Source organism: Pristiophorus japonicus, chromosome 5, assembly GCF_044704955.1.
Source record: "Pristiophorus japonicus isolate sPriJap1 chromosome 5, sPriJap1.hap1, whole genome shotgun sequence".
Classification (NCBI taxonomy): Eukaryota; Metazoa; Chordata; class Chondrichthyes; family Pristiophoridae; genus Pristiophorus; species Pristiophorus japonicus.
In genome coordinates this window covers 294,185,821-294,202,962 of record NC_091981.1, presented here as the reverse complement: position 1 = coordinate 294,202,962, position 17,142 = coordinate 294,185,821, and the positions used below count along the sequence as shown (strand labels likewise).

Sequence of the window (17,142 nt, the reverse complement as noted above, 5' to 3'; positions counted from 1 at the left end):
TCCCTCTGTATGCATTCGGGATCAATTGGTTTCCGGGTGCAAAGGAGCCCTCTTTATACGAGTGTAATATATGTGGGTAGAACAAATGAAGGACAGGCACGATGAGTTGCTAGTTCATGTTCTGACTTTATTAGACCAGCACAAACTGAGCATGCTTATTCCAAACCATGTGACAATACATTACACTGCCTTCTGCCTTAATAAAAATGTATGTATTCCCTCTCAAATACAACAAAATTATGGTCCCACCTTTCCCAGCATTACATTTTTTTAAATTTGTGGGCATCACTGGTAAAGTCAGCATTTATTGCCTATCCCTACTTGCCCTTGAGAAGGTGGTGGTGAGCCTTCTTGAAATGCTGCAGTCCCATGTGGTGAAACTTCTTTGCAGCGGTTTGGTACAACTCAGAGGGCAATTAAGAGTCAACCACCTTACTGTGGATCTGGAGTCACATATAGGCCAGACCAGGTAAGGACAGCAAATTTCCTTCCCTAAAGGACATTAGTGAACCAGATAGGCTTTTACGACAATCCGGTAGTTTCATGGTCACCATTACTGATAGTAGCTTTTTCGTCCAGATTTATTTAATTAACTGAATGGAAGAACCATTCTAGTGGCAATACAAAGGAGCGAGAGCAAGAGGGATATAGACGTGAACACACCTGATGTTGAAGAACTAGGCATCTGCAGTAGTTTATCATCATTATAGGCAGTCCCTCGAAACGAGGATGCCTTGCTTCCACACCGAAAAGGGATGAGTTCACAGGTGTTTCAATGAAGGACTTAACATTCCGGATCCCAAACTACATCTTAAAGGATGGAAGATGCCTGTGCGTGGATTTTTTTAACGTGTGGTGGCCGTTGCACACCAGCCAGCACATGGACTTAACAAAGCTAGGTCTTGGTCCAGTGGCAAGGGTTAACCAAAACGACTGAAGACCAGCTCTGCTGCACAGATCTAGTGCGCACGCATATTGCAATGTTGGCTGGCCCATGCTACCCCTGGGCCCTGAATTCTCTCCTGGACTCCGATCACATCCCTCTACGAACTCTTGTTCACCCCGACTGCGCCATTCCTACTGTACCTGCCCGGACTGCAATCAGACATCGCCCTCCTGCAGCAACACACGCTGCTCCCTGCAGTGGTATGCCGCCGCATGCTGCTCCCTAGTAGATATGCCAGTAGTGGCAATGCTAGCAGTTGTGAGAAAGATTTCTGGACAAAACTTTTAATCCACAAGGAATATATTGATACATTCACAAATGAATTTGCAATGAGGGAGGAGGAGTGTGAAATATTAGACAAGATAATGAAGGGGCTTTGCAGCTTTGAAAATTGATAAATCCCCAGGCCCAGATAAAATGTAACCCAGACTGTTAAGAAAAGCAAAAGAGGAAATAGCAGAAGCTCTGACCATCATTTTCCAGTCCTCTCTGGCAACAGACTTGGTGCCAGAGGATTGGAACACTGGTTATGTTGTACCTTTGTTTAAAAAGGGAGAAAGGGATAGACCGAGTAATTAGAGGCTAGTCAGCCTAACCTCAGTGGTGAGGAAATTATTGGAAAAAATCCTGAGGGACAAGATAAATCTTCATTTGGAAAGACATGGATTAATTAAGGATAGTCAGCATGGATTTGTTAAGGGAAGGTCGTGTCTGACTAACGTGATTGAATTTTTCGAGGAGCTAACCAGGAGGGTCGATGAGGACAGTGCGTATGATGTAGTGTATATGGATTTTAGCAAAGATTTTGATAAGGTTCCATGTGGCAGACCGATCACAAAAGTAAAAGCCCATGAGATCCAGGGCAAAGTGGCTATTTGGATCCAAAATTGGCTCAGAGACAGGAAGCAAAGGGTAATGGTTGATGGGTGTTTTTGTGACTGGAAAGCTTTATCCAGTGGGGTTTCGCAGGGTTCAGTTTTGGATCCCTTGCTTTTTGTGGTATATATCAATGACTTGGACTTGAATATTGGGGCTACGATTAAGAAATTTGCAGATGACATTAAAATAGGCTGTGTGGTTGATAATGCAGAAGAAAGCTGCGGACTGCAGAAAGATATCAATGTATTGGTCAGGTGAGCAGAACAATGGCAAATCGAGTGGCAAATACGGATAAGCGCGAGGTAATGCATTTGGGGAGGTCTAACAAGGCAAGGGAATACACATTAAATGGTAAGACGCTGAAAAGTGTAGAGGAACAACGGGACCTTGGAGTACAGGTCCACAGATCCCTGAAAGTAGCAGGCCAGGTAGATAAGGTGGTTAAGAAGGCATATGAAATACTTGTCTTTATTAGTCGAGGAATGGAATACAAGAGCAAGGGCATTATGCTTGAACTGTATAAAACACTGGTTAGACCGCAGCTGGAGTATTGTGTTCTGGTAACCACATTACAGGAAAGATGTGATTCCACTGGAAAGGGTGCAGAGGAGATTTACAAGAATGTTGCCTGGACTGGAGAATTTTGGCTATGAGGAACAATTGGAGATACTGGGTCTGTTTGCTTTGGAACAGAGGAGACTGAGGGGAGATCTGATTGAGGTGTATAAAATTATGAGGGGCCTAGATAAGAGTGGATAGGAAGGAATTGTTTCCTTTGGCAGAGGTGTCAACAACTAGGGGGCATAGATTTAAAGTAATTGGGGAAAGTTTAGAAGAGGAAATGTTTTCACCCAAAGGTGGTGGGGGTCTGGAACTCACTGCCTGAAAGGTTGGTAGAGCAAGAAAGCCTCAGCACATTTAAAAAATACTTGGATGTACAAGTGAAGTGCCATAATCTACAGGGCTACGGACCAAGAGCTGAAAGATGGGATTAGGTTGGATAGCGCTTGGTCAGCTGGCGCAAACACGATGGGCTGAAATGGCCTCCTTCCGTGCAGTAAATTTTAATGATTCTATGATTCTATGTGTATCGACACAGTGGACTGCACCATCATGAGCAAGGACACATAATAGGGTAAGTGTAATCAAGTACCACTTACAACGAGTACGTTAGAGTTAAAAAGCTACTCCAGAGAAATTCTAAAGACAGCTGGAGAAAACTAACAAAAGTGAGTGGGCTACCCCAATTGTAGTAATGCCCAAAGCAGCCAAAGTGTACTCTTGTGTGGTGGCTACAAAGTTACTATTCAACACAATGGCCTATCAGTCAAGCTGCTTATTATTGTAGCAAACTACAACAGCAAACCAGCTCTCAAGGGCAATGATTGGTTGAGAAAGTTAAACCTAAACTGGAAAACCATCTTCAGTGTAGATACTTCAAAGAAGTGACTTGATGCAATGCTGAACATGTATGGAAGCATGTTCACAGACAGTTATAAGGACATCACTGGGTATGGCGCACATCTCCACATCAAGTGGAAAGCGAAGCCTATCTATCTAACTCTTTTTGGAGTTCACCTGCAAAAACATAAAACATTAAACGGTGCCACCCGACCTGGGTGACACTCCAGACATTTACAAGGCCCTTTTTTTTTGTGTTTTTCTTTTTTTGGTTTTTTTTTTGGGCACTAAAATCACAATTTTAGCCTATCTATCTATCCCAAAAGGTTAGTTTGCAGGTGCAGCAGATAATCAGGAAGGCAAATGGAATGTTGGCCTTCATTGCGAAAGGGATGGAGTACAAAAGCAGGGAGGTGTTGCTGCAACTGTATAAGGTATTGGTAAGGCCGCACCTGGAGTATTGCGTGCAGTTTTGGTTACCTTACTTAAGGAAGGATATACTAGCTTTGGAAGGGGTACAGTGACGATTCACTAGGCTGATTCCGGAGATGAGGGGGTTACCTTATGATGATAGATTGAGTAGACTGGGTCTTTATTCGTTGGAGTTCAGAAGGATGAGGGGTGATCTTATAGAAACATTTAAAATCATGAAAGGGATAGACAAGATAGAGGCAGAGAGGTTGTTTCCATTGGTGGGGGAGACTAGAACTAGGGGGCACAGCCTCAAAATACGGAGGAGCCAATTTAAAACCGAGTTGAGAAAGAATTTCTTCTCCCAGAGGGTTGTGAATCTGTGGAATTCTCTGCCCAAGGAAGCAGTTGACGCTGGCTCATTGAATGTATTCAAGTCACAGATGGATAGATTTTTAAGCAATAAGGGAACTAAGGGTTACGGGGAGAGGGCGGGTAAGTGGAGCTGAGTCCACGACCAGATCAGCCATGATCTTATTGAATGGCGGGGCAGGCTCGAGGGGCTAGATGGCCTACTCCTGTTCCTAATTCTTATGTTCTTATGTTCTTATGTTCTTAATTATATGCAAGGCCAGTCCACTATGCGTTGAAAAGACAGATGGAGGAAGAGCTAGCGAAGCTCAGAGAGAACGGAATGCTATTAAAAACTGACAAAAGTGAAAGGGCCACCCCAATTGTGGTAGTGCCCAAAGCAGACAAAAGTGCACGCTTGTGTGGTGACTACAAAATTACTATCACCCAAGCAGTTGACGATGAGCAGTACCCGTTACCAATATCATAAGATTTGTATGCAGCACTCTCTGGGTCAAAGATTTTCTCCCAGCTAAATGTTTACAAAAAGAGTCAACAGTATCTTATCATCAACACACACAAGGGACTGTACTCATACACCAAGCTGCTGTATGGTATAAAGTCCTCCTCCAAAATCTTTCAGGCTAGGATGGATAAGATTTTGCAAGGAGTTCCAAATTGCTTATGCAATCAAGATGATGTGCTGATTGCAAAAAGCAGCAAAGAAGAAAATCTGGAAGTGTTAGATATTGTGCTTCAAAGGTTGAATGGCTACAATGTCAAATTGAAAAGGAGAAAATGTGTACCTTGGTCTGAAAGTTGATGCAAATGGCTTGCAACAAATGAAGCAAAAGGTTTAACTGTCATCAATGCTCCAGAGCCGCAGATTGTGTCTGAGTTAAGATCTTTCCTTGAATGATCCAGCATGTTTCTTACCTGAGTTAGCGACCTGAGTGAGCTCTTCAAGAAGGAAATCCAGTGGAAGTGAACGAAAGTGCATCAGGAAGGCTCTACAAACCTGTTATTATACTAGATTTGTAGCTCATTTAAAATAAAAAAAGCCAAGAGTTTTTGTTACGTAGTACGGTGATGGGAATAGTCGATTAGTGGTTATATTGCTGCACTAGTATTCCAGAGGCCTGGAGTAATGATCCAGAGATGTGAGTTCAAATCCCACCACAGTAGCTGAGGCCATTTGGCCCCTTAAACCTGCTCCGTCATTCAACAAGATCATGGCTGATCTGACCCTGACTTCAACTAGACTTTCCTGCCCTCTCCTCATAACCCTTGACTCCCTTCTTGTTCAAAAATCTGTCTTTCTCCACCTACAATATATTCAATGACCCAGCCTCCACAGCTCTCAAGGATAGAGAATTCTAAAGATTCAGGGCCCTCAGAGAAGAAATTCCTCCTCATCTCCATTTTAAATGGTGAACCCCTTATTCTGAAACTATGGCCCCTAGTTCTAGTTTCCCTCAGGAGGGGAAGTATCCTCTCTGCATCTATCCTGTCAAGCCCCCTCAGAATCTTATACGTTTCAATAAGATCACCTCTCCTTCTTCTGAACTCCCGTGAGTATAGGCCCAACCTGCTCAACTTTTCTTCATATGAAAACTCCTTCATCTCAGGAGTCAACCTTGTGAACCTTCACTGAACTGCCTCCAATGCAAGTATATCCCTCCTTAAATAAGGAGACCAAAACTGTATGCAGTACTCCTGGTGTGGTCTCACCAATGCCCTGTGCAGTTGTAACAGGACTTCCCTACTTTTATACTCTATCCCCCTTGCAATAAAGGCCAACATTCCATTTGCCTTCCTAAATACTCTAAATGCTGTACTTGCATGCTGACTTTTTGTGTTTCATGTACAAGGACCCCCAGATGCCTCTGTACCGCAGCATTTTGTTGTCTCTCTCCAATTAAATAATCATTTGCTTTTTTATTCTTCCTACCAAAATGGATAACCTCACATTTTCCCACATTATACTCTATCTGCCAATGTTTTGCCTATCAAATTAACCTATCTATATCCCAATGCAGATTTTTTGTTTTCTCACAATTTGCTTTCCCACCTGTCTGTATCATCATCAAATTTGGCTACTTTACATTCGATTCCTTTATCTAAGTCATTAATTTAGATAGTTGAGGCCCCAGCACTGATCCCTGTGGCAACTCACCAGTTACAGTTTGCCAACCTGAAAATGACTCATTTATCCCGATTCTCTGTTTTCAGTTAGATGGCCAATCCTCTATCCATGCTAATATATTACTCCCAACCTTGTGGGCTCTTATCTTGTGCAGTAACCTTTTATGTGGAAAATTATCGAATGCCTTCTGGAAATCCAAATACACTACATCAACTGGTTCCCCTTTATCCACCCTGCTCGTTACATCATCAAATAATTCGAGCAAATTTGTCAAACATGATTTCCCTTTCATAAAACCATATTGACTCTGCTTGATTGTGTTATAATTTTCTAAATGTCCTGCTACTATTTACTTAATAATAGACGCCAGCATTTTCCCAATGACAGATGTTAAGTTAACTGGTCTATAGTTTTCTGCTTTCTGTCTCCCTCCTTTCTTGAATAGGGCGTTACATTTGCAGTTTTCCAATCTGCTGGGACCTCTCCAGAATCCAGGGAATTTTGGTAGATTACAACCAATGCATCCAGTATCTCTGCAGCCACGTATATTAAGACCCTAGGATGCAAGCCATCAGGTCCGGGGGACTTGTCCACCTTTAGTCCCATTAGTTTGCTTAGTAATTTTTCTCTAGCGATAGTGATTAATTTAAATTCCCCCCTCCCTCTAGCCACTTGATTATCTATTATTAGTGGGATGCTTTTACTGTCTCCTACTATGAAGACCGATACAAAATATTTGTTCAAAGTCTCTGCCATTTCCCTGTTTTCTACTATTAATTCCCCAGTCTCTTCCTCTAAGGGACCAATGTTTACTTTATCTACTCTCTTTCTTTACATATACCCGTAAAAGATTTTAGTCTGTTTTTGTATTTCTTGCTTGTTTACACTCATAATCTATCTTCTCTCACTTTATTACTTTTTTTAGTCATCCTTTGCTGGTTTCTAAAAATTTCCAAATCCTCTGGCCTCCCACTAATCTACGCAATATTGTATGTCTTTGTTTCCAATTTGATACCATCCTTAACTTTCTTAGTTAGCCACAGATGGTTCATACTTCTCTTAGAGTTTTTCTTTCTCACTGGAATATATCTGAGAGTTATGAAATATCCCCTTAAATGTCTGCCACTGTTAATCTACAGTTTTACCCTTTAATCTATTGTCCCAGTCTATTATAGCCACTCTGTCATCATATCTTTGTAATTGCCTTTATTTACATTCAGGACACTAGTTTGAGACCCAAGTTTCTCACCCTCAAAGAGGATCCTTTACTATGAGATCATTAGTTAATCCTATCACATTACACACTAGATCTAAAATATCCTGCTCCCTGGTTGGTTCCACAATGTATTGTTCTATGAAACCATCATGAATATACTCTGTGAACTCTTCCTCAAAGCTATTTTTGACAATTTGATTTGTCCAATCTATATGAAGATTAAAATCGCCCATGATTATTGCAGTACCTTTCTTACTAGCCTCCATTAGTTCTTGATTTATATTCTGTCCTACAGTGTAGCTACTTTTAGGCGGCCTATAGACTACTCTCACTAGTGACTTATTTGCCTTATTATTTCTTATCTCCACCCAAACTGATTCGACATCTTGATCTTCTGAGCCAATATCACTTTTCACTATTGCACTTTATTAACAGAGCTACCCCACCTTCTTTTCCTTTCTGTCTATCCTTCCAAAATGTCAAATATCCCTGAATATTCAGTTCCCAGCCTTGGTCACCTTGCAACCACGTCTCTGTAATGGCAATCAGATCATACCCATTTATTTTTATTTGCGCCGTCAGCTCATCTAGTTCCGAACACTGCATATATTCAGATAAAGAACTTTTAATTTTATCTTTTCATCATTTTTCCCTACTCAGAATCTACTTTCTGGTGCACTCTTATTTTTATATGCTCTGTCCCTTCCTGTCACACCCTGGTTATCATTACCCCTATTGCTAAACTTTTGCCTTCTCCTGTCTCTTTGACGTCAACACAAGGAGGAAGAACCACGTACTTGTTGGACAAGAGCAAGGGCTGAGGCTTCTCCAATGCTACATTCTAGATCCCCATAAACACCTCACTCGTATCATGTGGGAACTCAGGGACACTTCCTGTGTCCCTGACGACTACATCTGCGGGAAGTGTATCCACCTCCAGCTCCTGATGGACCGCGTTGTGGAATTGGAGCTGAGTGTGGATTCTCTCTGGAGCATCCACGATGCTGAGAATGACGTGAGTAGCACATGTAGCGAGTTGGTCTTACCGCAGGAGAAGGGTCCACAGCCAGCTATGGAATAGAAGACCAGCAGGAAGAGTAGTGCAAGGAAGGTAGTGCAGGGGTCCCCTGTGGTCATCCCCCTGCAAAACAGATACACTGCTTTGAGTACTGTTGAGGGGGATAACTCATCAGGGGAGGGCAGCAGCAGCCAAGTTCATGGCACCGTGACTGGCTCTGTTGCACAGGAGGGCAGGAAAAAGAATGGGAGAGCAATAGTGATAGGGGATTCAATTGTGAGGGGAATAGATAGGCATTTCTGCGGCCGCAACTGAGACTCCAGGATGGTATGTTGCCTCCCTGGTGCAAGGATCAAGGATGTCTCAGAGCGGGTGCAAGACATTCTAAAAAGGCAGGGAGAACAGCCAGTTGTCGTGGTGCACATTGGTACCAACGACATAGGTAAAAAAAGGGATGAGGTCCTACGAAACGAATTTAAGGAGCTAAGAGCTAAATTAAAAAGTAGGACCTCAAAAGTAGTAATCTCGGGATTGCTACCAGTGCCACGTGCTAGTCAGAGTAGGAATCGCAGGATAGCGCAGATGAATACGTGGCTTGAGCAGTGGTGCAGCAGGGAGGGATTCAAATTCCTGGGGCAATGGAACCGGTTCTGGGGGAGATGGGACCAGTACAAACTGGACAGTCTGCACCTGGGCAGGACCGGAACCAATGTCCTCGGGGGAGTGTTTGCTAGTGCTGTTGGGGAGGAGTTAAACTAATATGGCAGGGGGATGGGAACCAATGCTGGGAGACAGAGGGAAACAAAAAGTAGACAAAAGCAAAAGACAGAAAGGAGATGAGGAAAAGTGGAGGGCAGAGAAACCCAAGGCAAAGAACAAAAAGGGCCACTGTACAGCAAAATTCTAAAAGGACAAAGGGTGTTAAAAAAACAAGCCTGAAGGCTTTGTGTCTTAATGCAAGGAGTATCCGTAATAAGGTGGATGAATTAACTGCAAATAGATGTTAACAAATATGATGTGATTGGGATAACAGAGACGTTGCTCCAGAATGATCAGGGCTGGGAACTTAACATCCAGGGGTATTCAACATTCAGGAAGGATAGAATAAAAGGAAAAGGAGGTGGGGTAGCATTGCTGGTTAAAGAGGAGATTAATGCAATAGTTAGGAAGGACATTAGCTTGGATGATGTGGAATCTATATGGGTAGAGCTGCAGAACACCAAAGGGCAAAAAACGTTAGAGGGAGTTGTGTACAGACCTCCAAGCAGTAGTAGTGATGTTGGGGAGGGCATCAAACAGGAAATTAGGGGTGCATGCAATAAAGGTGCAGCAGTTATAATGGGTGACTTTAATATGCACATAGATTGGGCTAACCAAACTGGAAGCAATACGGTGGAGGAAGATTTCCTAGAGTGCATAAGGGATGGTTTTCTAGACCAATATGTCAAGGAACCAACTAGGGGGGAAGCCATCTTAGACTGGGTGTTGTGTAATGAGAGAGGATTAATTAGCAATCTCGTTGTGCGAGGCCTCTTGGGGAAGAGTGACCATAATATGGTGGAATTCTGCATTAGGATGGAGAATGAAACAGTTAATTCAGAGACCATTGTCCAGAACTTAAAGAAGGGTAACTTTGAAGGTATGAGGCGTGAATTGGCTAGGATAGATTGGCGAATGATACTTAAGGGGTTGACTGTCGATGGGCAATGGCAGACATTTAGAGACCGCATGGATGAACTACAACAATTGTACATTCCTGTCTGGCGTAAAAAATAAAAAAGGGAAGGTGGCTCAACCGTGGCTATCAAGGGAAATCAGGGATAGTATTAAAGCCAAGGAAGTGGCATACAAATTGGCCAGAAATAGCAGCGAACCCGGGGACTGGGAGAAATTTAGAACTCAGCAGAGGAGGACAAAGGGTTTGATTAGGGCAGGGAAAATGGAGTACGAGAAGAAGCTTGCAGGAAACATTAAGACGGATTGCAAAAGTTTCTATAGATATGTAAAGAGAAAAAGGTTAGTAAAGACAAACGTAGGTCCCCTGCAGTCAGAATCATGGGAAGTCATAACGGGGAACAAAGAAATGGCAGATCAATTGAACAAGTACTTTGGTTCGGTATTCACTAAGGAGGACACAAACAATTTTCCAGATATAAAAGGGGTCAGAGGGTCTAGTAAGGAGGAGGAACTGAGGGAAATCCTTATTAGTCGGGAAATTGTGTTGGGGAAATTGATGGGATTGAAGGCCGATAAATCCCCAGGGCCTGATCGACTGCATTCCAGAGTACTTAAGGAGGTGGCCTTGGAAATAGCGGATGCATTGACAGTCATTTTCCAACATTCCATTTACTCTGGATCAGTTCCTATCGAGTGGAGGGTAGCCAATGTAACCCCACTTTTTAAAAAAGGAGGGAAGAGAGAAAACAGGGAATTATAGACCAGACAGCCTGACCTCAGTAGTGGGTAAAATGATGGAATCAATTATTAAGGAAGTCATAGCAGCGCATTTGGAAAGAGGTGACATGTTATGTCCAAGTCAGCATGGATTTGTGAAAGGAAAATCATGCTTGACAAATCTTCTGGAATTTTTTGAGGCTGTTTCCAGTAGAGTGGACAAGGGAGAACCAGTTAATGTGGTATATTTGGACTTTCAGAAGGCTTTCGACAAGGTCCCAGATAAGAGATTAATATGCAAAGTTAAAGCACATGGAATTGGGGGTAGTGTGCTGACATGGATTGAGAACTGGTTGTCAGACAGGAAGCAAAGAGTAGGAGTAAATGGGGACTTTTCAGAATGGCAGGCAGTGACTAGTGGGGTACCGCAAGGTTCTGTGCTGGGGCCCCAGCTGTTTACACTGTACATTAATGATTTAGACGAGAGGATTAAATGTAGTATCTCCAAATTTGCGGATGACACTAAGTTGGGTGGCAGTGTGAGCTGTGAGGAGGATGCTATGAGGCTGCAGAGTGACTTGGATAGTTTAGGTGAGTGGGCAAATGCATGGCAGATGAAGTATAATGTGGATAAATGTGAGGTTATCCACTTTGGTGGTAAAAACAGAGAGACAGACTATTTTCTGAATGGTGACAGATTAGGAAAAGGGGAGGTGAAACGAGACCTGGGTGTCATGGTACATCAGTCATTGAAGGTTGGCATGCAGGTACAGCAGGCGGTTAAGAAAGCAAATGGCATGTTGGCCTTCATAGCGAGGGGATTTGAGTACAGGGGCAGGGAGATGTTGCTACAGTTGTACAGGGCCTTGGTGAGGCCACACCTGGAGTATTGTGTACAGTTTTGATCTCCTATCCTGAGGAAGGACATTCTTGCTATTGAGGGAGTGCAGCGAAGGTTCACCAGACTGATTTCTGGGATGGCGGGACTGACCTATCAAGAAAGACTGGATCAACTGGGATTGTATTCACTGGAGTTCAGAAGAATGAGAGGGGACCTCATAGAAACGTTTAAAATTCTGATGGGTTCAGACAGGTTAGATAGGAAGAATGTTCCCAATGTTGGGGAAGTCCAGAACCAGGGGTCACAGTCTAAGGATAAGGGGTAAGCCATTTAGGACTGAGATGAGGAGAAACTTCTTCACCCAGAGAGTGGTGAACCTGTGGAATTCTCTACCACAGAAAGTTGTTGAGGCCAATTCACTAAATATATTCAAAAAGGAGTTAGATGAAGTCCTTACTACTAGGGGGATCAAGGGGTATGGCGAGAAAGCAGGAATGGGGTACTGAAGTTGCATGTTCAGCCATGAACTCATTGAAAGGCGGTGCAAGCTAAAAGGACCGAATGGCCTACTCCTGCACTTATTTTCTATGTTTCTATGTAGTCACACCCTCCTGTCACTGATCACAGACCAAATTTGAAATATCTAACCTCAGGGAATTGAAGGATTTAACCCAACCACTTCGTATCTTTGTATTGGCAGGACTGTGGTGAGTGAGTTCCATTGCAGCGAGAACAATTCACTGAACTGCTCTCAATTTTGAATTGGTCTCATAGCTTTACGTTTGGAGGTAGCTTTGTGTCTGTAGACCTCAGCTGCAGTAGTCACTTGAGTTGGACCATGTTCACTAGCATTCTTAAATGTCATCTCCATAGATAGTGCAATTTTGCATGCTATGTCAAATGTTAGGTTCGGAGTGTTCAGTAACTTGGATTGTGTGCACTCATCCACAAGTCCATACACAAATTTATCTCGCAACGCACGATTCAAAAATGTGCTAACATTGCAAAGCAATGGCAGGTTCTTAAGAGCTACAATGTACTTACTGATGGTTTCACTTTGTTTTTGGTTTTTAGTACCAAATTTATAGGTTTCTGCTATTTCACACAGCTTTGGGTCGAAATGGTCCTCGTGTTTTTCGACAATGTCTTAACTCGACGTATCCTTTGCTTTCCCTGGCGCGAGTAGGTTTGTCGATCGATGTTCCGTAGACATCTGGCCCGATCCGTGTTAAAAAAATTTCTTTCTTCCGTTCACAAATGATTTTATTTTGAGCTTCTGCACCTTCTCTTCTGCACCTTTAGTCTCAATAATGTTATTGGCCCTAAAAACCATCACCATCCACTCAATGGAAGAACTGAAGGGTTTGCGCGCTCAGTCATACTTACTGAGACTTCCGATGAATCTCGTAGGCGCTGCCATGGGTCCTGATCCCGTCGAACAGTGACTCAGCACGCTACCTGTGTACATGTTATGAGGCTGCAGAGTGACTTGAATAGGTTAGGTGAGTGGGCAAATGCATGGCAGATGAAGTATAATGTGGATAAATGTGAGGTTATCCACTTTGGTGGTAAAAACAGAGAGACAGACTATTATCTGAATGGTGACAGATTAGGAAAAGGGGAGGTGCAACGAGACCTGGGTGTCATGGTACATCAGTCATTGAAGATTGGAATGCAGGTAGAGCAGGCGGTTAAGAAGCAAATGGCATGTTGACCTTCATAGCCAGGGGATTTGAGTACAGGGGCAGGGAGGTGTTACTACAGTTGTACAGGGCCTTGGTGAGGCCACACCTGGAGTATTGTGTATAGTTTTGATCTCCTAACTTGAGGAAGGACATTCTTGCTATTGAGGGAGTGCAGCGAAGGTTCACCAGACTGATTCCCAGGATGGCAGGACTGACTTATCAAGAAAGACTGGATCAACTGGGCTTGTAGTCATTGGAGTTCAGAAGAATGAGAGGGGATCTCATAGAAATGTTTAAAATTCTGACGGGTTTAGACAGGTTAGATACAGGAAGAATGTTCCCAATGTTGGGGAAGTCCAGAACCAGGGGTCACAGTCTAAGGATAAGGGGGTAAGCCATATAGGACCGAGATGAGGAGAAACTTCTTCACCCAGAGAGTGGTGAACCTGTGGAATTCTCTACCACAGAAAGTTGTTGAGGCCAATTCACTAAATATATTCAAAAAGGAGTTAGATGAAGTCCTTACTACTAGGGGGATCAAGGGGTATGGCGAGAAAGCAGGAATGGGGTTCTGAAGTTGCATGTTCAGCCATGAACTCATTGAATGGCGGTGCAGGCTTGAAGGGCCGAATGGCCTACTCCTGCACCTATTTTCTATGTTTCTATGTGAGAATAAATGCTGCTGTTGCTGTGTATGCATACACATGAAGGCGAAGCACAGACAATTATGCATGAGCATTAATGATAAAACATCACAAAAATTCAGTTTAGGTGTCACAAATTCACCTTATACTTGTCCACGCGAAGGCTGAACACTGTGTCCTTCCATGATTCCTACAAATAGCTTTGGGATCTCATCCTCATCGGCAAAATGTAATATATGTGGGTGGAACAAATGAAGAACAGATAAATTATTAGTTACTAGTCCATGTGCTTGCTTTATTAGACCAAAGCGAGCTGAGCATGCTCATACCAAACCATATGAATAATACATTACAAGAAGTATACGGAAATGTTTGGCAGAAAAAGACCAACTGGTTCATCCAGCTTGTTCCACACAGCTAAGATTCTTTGTTCATCATGATTAAGATATACTCCCTGCCCACCCGGAACGATTGAATTTCCTGGGAGAGGTTGAAAACCAGATAAAAACCCCGGGCCCTATTATCAGTTTCTCGCCGACCCCTTTAGATAATCGGAATCAGTCCAGGAGGTCACTACACTTATGTTAGGCTTAGGCGATTTCTAGGGTTATCTCTTTTGGAGAGGGAAGGCGGAATAAGTGTAAGTGAGGGGCGTCTATGCCAGCTGACTTTCCTTTAGTCTGTCTGTGCGGTCTCCTGGGAGAAGCTGGTAGTAGGCCTTTGCTAACGTTCTGTACTCTGAGAGGCCCAACATATCAAGGTGTAAAAATGCAGGTGGGTGACACCTATTTGATCCTTTTTTTTTCCGAACAGCAGCCAAAATGCTAGGTAGTTGGCAGCATAGATTTCATGTTGCTAGCCAATTCTTTCATATTTTTGTGTGCCCAGACAATTGCAGTCGCCCAACATCCTCAACACCCCTCTTGGGCATAGACCCAGGTAACTCTCTGAAGGGTTAATAGTGTTAGTGCGAAATTGCTGTGCTTTAGAAAATGTACTATATGACAGAATGAGATAAGCAATTGCGAAAAGATCACAAGATGCTGAGCAAGAAAGATGTAAAGTCCTTACTCTACAGTATGAAACCACACGAGGCACATTCTTGGGACAAGGTCACTCTGTGAACTTAACTCTTTATTCACAGGACTCCAAAAACCTCCCTTTTTATACCTGCGTGATCAGGTAAGGAGTGTCTCCCACAAGTTCACCCCTTGTGGTCAAGATGTGCATCTAGGTTGAGTTATACAGTAATACAGTGGTGTTACATTGTGGTTGCAGACATGATATCACCTCCCCCCCCCACCTCAAAGTCTTATTGGGATCATAGGTTTAGTCTTTCAGGTGGTCTACGCTTCCTCGTGGAGCGCCACAGTTGGGGCTCTGGTTGTTGGACACTGACGTGAGTGTCTGTCACCTGTGGTGATTCCGGCCTGTCCGGGCTGACCTCAGGGACTGTGCATTCTTCTGATTGCTCATGTTGCTCGTTCACTGGCGGTGTGGTGAGCTCCATCTCATGGTCGTCTTCAGGTTCCTCCGTGTCGATGCTGAAGCTTTTTCTTTTCTTGGTCCAGATGCTTATGGCATATCTGACCATTGTTGAGTTTTACCACGATGATCCTATTTCCCTCTTTGTCTATTACAGTGCCCTCAAACCATTTGGGCCCCATGGCATGATTGAGGACGAATACAGGATCATTTATTTCTATACATCTCCCCCTCGAATTACGGTTATGGTACTCGTTTTGTGACTTGCGCTTGCCCTCAACTATGTCGGTCAGGACTGGGTGAATGAGGGACAACCGAGTTTTGAGTGTCCATTTCATTAGTAGCTCTGCGGGCGGGATCCCTGTGAGCGAGTGCGGTCGGGATCGATAGGCCAGCAGGAGGCGCGATTGGCGGCATTGTAGGGAGGTTCCTTGAATCCTGAGCATATCTTGCTTAATGATTTGGACAACACGTTCCGCCTGGCCATTGGAGGCCGGCTTGAATGGCGCAACCTGACGTGGTTGATGCCATTGCCTGACATAAACTCTCGGAATTCGTAGCTTGTGAAACACGGGCCATTATCACTAACTTGGATGTCCGGCAAGCAATGGGTTGCAAAGATCGCACATAGGCTTTTCACGGTGGTGGATGGCGTGCATGAATTCAGAATGATGCACTCGATCCATTTCGAGTACGCATCGACCACAATAAGGAACATCTTTCCCATGAACGGGCCCGCGTAGTCAACATGAATGGAACACAGTGTTCCAGGCCTGAATCAATTCCTGGCCACCAAGCGTGTGACCGGTCAATGGCCTTCATCAGCACAATGCCTGGGTGCTCACTGTGGAATTCCCTAGTGAATGCCTCCCTGCCTTTCTGGGGCATAACTACCCGGCTGCCCCATAATAGGCAGTCAGCTTGGATGGAGAGCTCATCCATCCGTCTCTGGAACGGTCTGACCTCCTCAGGGCATGCTCCGTATGCGGGCGCCCAATCCACAGTCAGGACACATTTCTTAATCAGATTTTGATCTGGCAGGCCGTGATGGGGGAGCCTGCGCCGGCAAAGTCATCGACAGCCATGACCATCTCAGCGCTTTGCTCCACTGCCCCCTCAGTGGTGGCCAGTGGAAGCCTGCTGAGCGCGTCAGCACAATTTTCAGCGCCGGGCTGGTGCCGGATGGAGTAGTCATAAGCAGCCAGCATGAGAGCCCATCGCTGTATGCGAGCTGATGCATTGGCATTGATAGCCTTGCTGTCTGACAACAGGGATATTAATGGCTTGTGGTCCATCTCTAATTCAAACTTCCTACCAAAGAGGTACTGTTGCATTTTTTTTACACCATAGACACATGCAAGCGCTTCCTTCTCGACCATCCCACATCCCCGTTCTGCTTGAAAGCGCGACCTGGAGGCATATGCCACAGGTTGTAGTTGAACCTCAGCATTGCCCTGCTGCAACACGCACCTAACCCCATAGGACGATGCATCACATGTCAGAACCAATTTTTTACAGGGGTCGTACAGGGTCAAACACATGTTCGAACAAAATAGGTTTCGTGCCCGATCAAAAGCCCGTTCCTGACAGTCCCCCCAAAACCAATCGCAACCCTTACGCAGGAGCACGTGTAGCGGCTCCAACAACATGCTCAAGTTCAGCAGAAAGTTCCCGAAATAGTTCCCAGGAATGAACGCAATTCCGATGTGTTGCAGGGCCAGGGTG

At 44.1% G+C, this 17,142-nt stretch overlaps 1 long non-coding RNA gene across 1 annotated transcript in view; it reads left to right on the top strand.

Annotated features, from left to right (window-relative positions):
• Window positions 1-17,142, top strand: part of LOC139264030 (uncharacterized) — a 55,039-nt gene that overhangs the window by 9,140 nt on the left and 28,757 nt on the right. The gene's annotated exons all lie outside the window — the stretch shown is intronic.